Source organism: Fulmarus glacialis, unplaced genomic scaffold (assembly GCF_000690835.1).
Source record: "Fulmarus glacialis isolate BGI_N327 unplaced genomic scaffold, ASM69083v1 scaffold12811, whole genome shotgun sequence".
NCBI lineage: Eukaryota > Metazoa > Chordata > Aves > Procellariiformes > Procellariidae > Fulmarus > Fulmarus glacialis.
This window is the reverse complement of record NW_009193503.1, coordinates 140,708-148,606: the sequence shown is the minus strand read 5'-3', so window position 1 is coordinate 148,606 and position 7,899 is coordinate 140,708. Positions and strand designations below refer to the sequence as shown.

Here is a 7,899-nt window from a genome sequence, read left to right as displayed (position 1 = left end):
TTACTTTCTCACTAGTATGAGCAACTGTACAATTGAACAGAAAGTGTTACTTCCCTTGAAAGGAGATGGTGGAAGAGATTTTGGTATTTGGATTTCTAAAGTAGACTTCAGTAGCAGGCAAACTTGATGAAATAATGATAAAAATTACAATATTTAATCAAGTTACAAACAAACTAATAGAGCTTCATAATAGAAAAATCATGCCACTCTGGTCTTTCACCATGCACATTATAGGTTGTGTATGAATTAGAGCATACACTTTGTACTCTTACAGTACAAAAAGAGTAAAGTGAAGGGCAATAAATTAAGTAATGATTTGCGTAGGTAGGTGATAGAGCTCATACAATGAAAGCCCAAAATGCTATAGGCTTAAAGACAGAATGAGACATTTGTATGCATGGCAAAATTGACAGTTCAGTTTGATTGCTTTCCATGGCAGAGAGCATAGGAGACCTGCTATCATTTGGAGTTGTACTTTTCTTCAGAATCACATTGAGATATTCTGATACTGCCCTGGGGTTTAGCAAAATCACATGTGAATGTAGCTTCAGTAGTGTGCTGGCTGTCATCTTGATTCTTCAGTCCTGGGGAGGGATGGGGGTACTGCTTGCCTGGGTATTCATGTTGTACTTGTTACTTGCTTAAGGCTTCTGGAAAGGGAAAATATGGAAGGTGACTAAGCCCCTTTTCTGGTTTGGCTCTTGCATATTTTCACAAATACATTGATTTTGGTATGGGTAGAGCATTAGTGAAAGATAAATTCTGGCTCATGACCAAAATGCTATATAGGCAAGAACTAATTTAGTGTTGAGGACCACCTTTTTCTTCTTTCTTCTATTTCGGGGGTCACAAAAATGTAAACTCTGCAGAGGGCTGATAAATGCATTGTTCTTTAAAACACACACTACTTCAGTCTAGTAAAACATCAAATGAAAAGATTCCATTTTTTCTTATCTTTTTCTAATTTAATTCATTGTTTTCTGTTCCTTTCATTCAATGAGTAGCAGCTTTTGGCAATGACAGATATTCTATTGTGACTGAAATATGCATTTTGTAAGTCATAACTTTACTTGGTATTGAAATAAACTGTGTATGTACAGTGTGCAAGATTTATGCAGAACAGTATTCTGTTCAGAATTCCTATGGTTTAAAATGTCTCTTTCAAGTTTGAAAATGTGTTGTGAAGTAGCTACCATTATGATAATTGGAAGCTCAGCTTCTCTGTCTTGCTCTATTTTTTTTTTTTAATACAATTAACACATCACACACACTTCACCTGGTCTCTCCTCATTTACCTCTGACACTTCCTTGATGCTTATTTAGACACATGTGGTGTCTGTGCTTTGAACTCAATAGTTGGTATATTCACTAGATTTTTTTTTTTTAATAAATGTTTTTCTTGTTTAGAGATATACAATTAGTTTGCATTGTTAGAGAAAAGTATACATATTGATGTCAATTTAAGTCTTTTACTTATTTGTTAGATGATCAGGACATAAATTGTATGAAGATTGTAGAGAAAACTGTGATTACTCTCAAATCAAAACACCTGCTGAGAAGTTGCATAAGCAGCTCATTTTATTACAGTTCTCACGAGGGAACAGTACAGAGAAGATGTGCAAAAAGCTATCTAGAGAAATTTTTTTTTATAATATGAATAATACATTTAATTTGAAATTGTTATATTTTCTTTAAGGTAGCATAAACATGGAGCACAGAACTCAATGATTTGTTTGAATTAAGCTTTATTCTGTCAGATTCAGCAGCAGTGCTTTTATTTCTGAAGACAAAAGGAAGACAGTAAGTTTGTTTTAAAAATAAAACCAAATTCTTAAACTGGACTTAATAAAATACTATTGGCATAGTTTTTATATCTTAAATAATATATGTAGTGTGCTGTGGTATGTAACACGTATATAACCATTAGCAACGTAACGCCAAATCCTCCAGAAGACAACTAGAAATTATCTGAAATAGTTTTTATAATTTTTGGAAAAAAGTCTCTTTGACAGATCAAATTTTAGTGATACCACAGGAGAAAAGAATATGAAACTATGATAATACTGTATTTTGTTTATGGAAATTAGGTTTGGAGGGTTTTTTTTTTCTTTTTCTATTTTATTTTAGTTTTTTTAGGAACACTCCTAAGGCTTGGAGGTTTAATAAAGAATAAATCCAAAATACAGTCTAAGCTTGATCCTCTCAATAAAGCAGGAAATTATTCTGGATAATTTCATTAATTTTAGCTGCAGTTTGGAATAAACCAGGGCTATGTTTTTGTAGAGTTCCTGTTCACTGTCCATTCCTGTGATAGCTGTTTTCCGTAATATTTCAGTAACTGTATCACTGAAGATATGAGATATTTGTAAATTAGTTTATTACAGGAGAAAGGTGTCATCTACTGAATAAGAATTCATTTTCTTTGTTTTAAAATTAAATTGATCAACTCCAACCTTTTCAGGTCCAAGACTCCAAGGTTTTCCTATGAAAGTTAAAAGCTGTTCAGAAAAAAATGGAAAGTAAGCTGTGCCCTTGAATGAGTTTTATATAAAGTGTGATTTTTATTCTTACGAAAGGTTTACCTCTGAGTTCTCATGCACTGCAGAGAGTCTTCCTTGTTTCTTGCAGCACCAGTTAGTTATGAGATGGAAATCCACGCAATGTGAAGGGTTCTGAAACGTCCACAACAAAGGAAGTGTGGTTGTGACAAAATACAAAAATAAGGTGTGTTTGGTTGCTTCACTGTAGTCATCAACATCCATTGTTCTACAGTTGCATCTTTGCTGGGTTGCTTAGGGAAGGGCATGATGCAGAAACTGTTAGAACAGGGCATTTATAAAGAAGACCTATATCACAATAAAGCAAAAGGAAATCAGTGTTTTCTTTTGAGATACCTTTGACTTGGACTTCCAATTTTCAAAATGCACATTTAAAATTATCTCTATATAAAACTACTTGGAAGAGTGTATTTTTTTATTTCTTTTTTTTTAATGAAATCATTCTGTAATAAAATATTTCAAGTACTGGCTAAGCTGTAAAGCTTAGGGCTGATAAACAAAGCGTCTGAAGCCAAATGGCCCCTTAGCTAACCCCAATTAAAATAAAGATTTCATTGCGCTCTGTCCTGACAAAGAGGGAACATATTGTTGCCTTTAAGGGAGTTGGTTTAGTTAATGAAAGAATTTATTTCATTTTTTCAAATACAGAACCTAATTAAATAAGTTTCAACTTGACTTGTCGTTGAGGACATTTTAACTCCTTAAAGGTTACTTTTGTGTCCAAGCGTAGCTCCCTTTTGAATAATTTCTGTTACAGTATTTAGTTTTATGATTTATATAATAAGAAATTCTATAGCAGATCTTGTGTGAGTAACTATATGCCTGTTTTATATATACATACATATATGCTGTTCATTCTAAAAGTGTAATACTTGTTATTGACGTTACTCTCTTCAAGCATCCTATTTGGCAGTAAGTATTACTCAGAGATAGTAACTTACACTAGATTCTTAAAAGTAATATGGAAATGAAGATGGCATGGTTTTGCTCTGAATGCACTTTAAAAGCTGTAAATGATATATGTACATTGCTTACTCCTGCTGTTCAGTGAAAAGGAAGATATATCAAAGAATTATTTTTGGTTGAAGCTCTCCAAGCAGCAGTTAAAATCTGTATCTGTAGAACATTTTTTCTTAGAGAGGATTAATGGTGAAAATGAAAGCAATTTGTAAGGATTACGAATGTGATTAGTTTGCCTTTCTTCAGGATCCGTCTGTACTTGTATAGGTAAAGTTCATCCCCCATTTGTCAACTAATAATTTATTACATATTCTCCATGAAGAATATATGAAAAATAAAGAACACTTTTATCTAAAGATGCTTTCTTCTTACATTCAAGAACATTTTATACTTAACACTTGAAGGCAGCCAAAGAATGGGAATGCTGTCGCTTACCTTAGTTCCTTGCCTAAAATTTAGAAAATGTTAAATGGCTGCTGTGTCTCTGGTAATAAAATCATATTAAATGAGTTACAGTCTCTATTGAATGATAGTGAATAATGCTGTTTGGCTGTGGTGTTTATACTTTGTCAGTGGAGTAACTGTAATTAAAAGCACCTAACCAGCATTATTCAGAAAGTGGTGGGTTCTTTTGAATTACTTGTTACAGAAGCTGAATCTAATCAAGGAAGTTTGTGCTTAAGGTAAATAATTTTTAGTCGTAACAGGTATGTAAATATTTTCCCCAAACATATCTATGAAATGAAACACATACTGTTTTGGAGCAGTGGCTTTCCAATTAATAGGGAGGACTTCTTGATCAAAATTTTAAAAACATACATATGTTGCATCCCCTCATTTGGGGATTTTAAGCTAATGTTTGGAATATCTGTCCTCTTCCAAATGTCGCTTAATCATGCGTTCTCCTTTACATGTTGAATAAATTGCATTCCAGCTCTCTTAAAATGAGATTCCAGCAAGAGCAAAGAAGCTGTCTCCAATAAAAGGCTATTGACTTCCCTAGGTCGAAGTCATTCCCAAGGCTTTTGACTACTTTTGCTTCAGGTCTGTGTGATGCCATATTTGATTGTTACCTTCAACTATGGAGTAAATGATATTCAAAGAATTTCTACCTGTGTGAGGAAATAAATTAATTTTATTTGCAGATAAGTAACAAAATACTTAATGGTTTGGGAGGGACTTGCAGGGGCTTTTTAGCTGAAAAAAGTGTTCTTTGGTGTGGGTGTGAATATGAATGAAATTAAGGACTAGATGTTTCTGAAGCCCTAAAAATCTCTTACTTATTTGACACGTTACAGGTCTTGAGATAACTGAAATGCAGTGCTGTTCTTTTCTCTTCTGTGAATTTCTGTACATCATTATAATTAAGATGTGTTTCAGAAATCTCAAGAATAGTTGCCAAACATAACCAAAAATAAAGCATCGCATCTAGCCAGAGTTCTGGATATCCTCACTCTGCCCTAAAGCTACGTTTCCCATCCATTATCTTGTCATAGCTTATTGTGCTCAATTTTAATTAAATTTTAATAGCAATTTTGCAGTCATAACTGACATGAAAGTTTTCCAAAGACTATTATACCCACAGGATATTTCCCTTATGTGTTTTTATTGTTTTTCATCTTGTCCAAATTCTGTTCTTTGGAGAAGTCTTTGGTGACGGAGAGCATGAAACAGAAAATGGAGAAAATGGTATAGACTTGACTGACAAGTATCAGTTTACAGCCAGAAGTAATCAATTGCATTTTGTATTCTTTGGGAACATTGATTCTAATAGTCTTATATCACTTAAAAGTCTTAAAAACTTATATATTTGATAAGGATCTTGGGTTTTATTTAATTTTACTTATGCTCAGTGTAGTGCATACACTGAGTATTCTACATTTAGGTTTCAACATACAGATGCTGAATCTTTAAATAAAATAACTACTTTTGCAATGCTGCAACCTGCAGTTCTTGCTTTTCTGCCTTTAGGGGTGTTGTACTCACAAATGTTATGTGCAGCTTTTACTTTCATATCCCAGAGTCTGAAAAGTCACTTCTTATGCTTAAAAAAAAAAAAAAATTAAAATAATGTTGGCTTGTCAGTCCTTATTGCTATATAGGAAGCCCTGTAATATTAATTGGTTGTCAAATCCCTAAGAAATAATAGATTAACGCGCTTGATCATAATGCCCTGTTCAGAAGCTGAAGTTTGCTGATGTCCCCAGCCTCTCTATTTAACGCAATTACAGATATGCATTCAGGACATTTGAGTGGATTGCATTTCATTAATATGATTTGAGCAGACAATACTAAGTTGCTGTTGGGCCTGCTCTGACAGCTAATTACTGAAGTGAAGTGTGTACATGGCTAAAAAACAATGGAGCACTTGTCAGGAACATTAAAACAATGCAGAAATAGTGCCAAATCTTGGAATCACTCCTCTAAGCAGTTTTTCTTGTCTCTGCAGACAAACCTTGGGACATACGTGGTTGTGGTGGTGGGTTAGACTTTAGGGAAACAAAGTTTGTTACCGTTGACTAAAATGCAATACAGTTCTGTTTTATTCAGATGCTTGTATGTACTTACCCCGATTGCTAAACACACCTACCTCTTGCTTACAGACATCATTTTTGCACATTTTCGCCCATAAAATGTCTAATCTGGTTATTTGAATACCAGAGATACTGTGAATGTGAGACGATTTTGCAGCATTATTTACAGGAGAAGGTCTCCCCGACAGTTTGAAGGAGGAGGATAGGGAGTGACTTCTCATTGTCTCCTCCAGTATAAAAAAAACAGAGCCAATGAAGTGAGGTTTCTAACAGCAAAGGTTCGAAATAAATGAGAAGGAGCTATTTTTTGTACAATAGGTAGTAATCCTGCCAAGCACTTTATCAAATGATACTGAGGAAGTTTGTATTGGTTTGGGGGGAGATTGGAGAGATACTTGGGAGAGGCCTCTGTTTGGGTTTATTTAATACACAAGCAACAGCAGACGCAGTAAATTTCTTGATATGAAGATCTCAGTCTGACAGAGTCTGAGGGGAGGAGTAACATTCAGGCTTTCTACCTTCCTGAACATCTGCTTATGACTACATTGGAGACAGAACACCAGGCAGATGGACTCTTCATGTGATCAGTTACGGCCATTGTGTTCTAAAACTGTGGTTTTCAACTCTCCTCTTGTAATTTCTTTTTTTCCTTTATCCTATATTTGGGTATCAACCACTGGAAATGAGGTGTTGCTATAGAATTATGTAACGTGTCATAAAGTAAAGTAAAAAAGAAAAAGCAAGAACTTGTTACAGATGCTGAGTGGACAAGGGCTCTCCCATCCCATCCCCATTTCAGGCGTTCTGAGGTATTTTGGTAACAGTTGTCTTTCAGAAGAGATGATGTTTCTGTTTAAGAAACTGTGCTACACCGTCAGTGTTGAGTACTTTTTATACCCATCTGAAAACTTCTTGCGCACATGTCATTCTAGAATAGAAGAAGCTACAGCTACAGTGTGTTCAATACTGGGGAAGGGGGCTTATCTCAAGGCTTTTGGAAAAATCTGTATTACCCAATGTGGTTTTGTCTTTGTGATATATCTGCAGAATTATTAAAAATTATATGACGCTGGCTACAAAGCATTTTTATCATCCAATTCAACTGACTTCTGTATTGTGGTAAGAGAAGGTGCTAGTTATTATTAGAGATTTTTTTTCTTTTGGTGTTAAGAGGAGTCCTGGATTACTGGTGTCATTTATCTTGATGCATGCATTCATATCCCTTATTATAATGAGAGCCAGTGGCATCTCTGAGCAGCTCATGTTATTTAATCTGTGTGTCTCCAAGTCCATAGGTAACATGGAGACAAGGGAGTTTGTATTAAATATACCTGAGCATTTATTGCCTCAGTGGTACTTGTTCACCTTTCTGGTTTTGCAAGGCATTTTTCTTTTTAATCTTTAAATATTTCAGTTAGTAAACAAAACCAGAAGAAACTGAGGTGTTTTTTTCATTCCAGTGGCAATAAGTGTTAGCCAATATGCTGATTTAATCATATTTGCAATCTGGTGACCTATACAAAATTGCAGCTTAGTTTCTTGGTCAGTATGAAAATGCACCTTTTAAAATGTACATCTTTTAGAGATAACTCAAGAGTTATAATTAGGGTACTGTCATGGTTTAACCCCAGCCAGCAACTAAGCCCTACCCAGCCTCTCGCTCATTCCCCCCGCCGTGCGATGGGGGAGAGAACCAGAAGGGTAAAAGTGAGAAAACTCGTGGGTTGAGATAAAGACAGTTTAATAGGGAAAGCAAAAGCCGCGCGCAAGCAAAGCAAAACAAGGAATTCATTCACTGCTTCCCATCGGCAGGGCAGAGGTTACGCAGCTCCAAGAAAGCAGGGGGA

At 35.0% G+C, this 7,899-nt stretch overlaps 1 protein-coding gene across 1 annotated transcript in view; it reads left to right on the top strand.

The window, feature by feature from the left end:
- DENND1A (DENN/MADD domain containing 1A) overlaps positions 1 to 7,899 on the top strand; it is a gene marked incomplete at its 5' end in the record, with an annotated part of 209,147 nt that overhangs the window by 140,158 nt on the left and 61,090 nt on the right. The window lies entirely within an intron of this gene.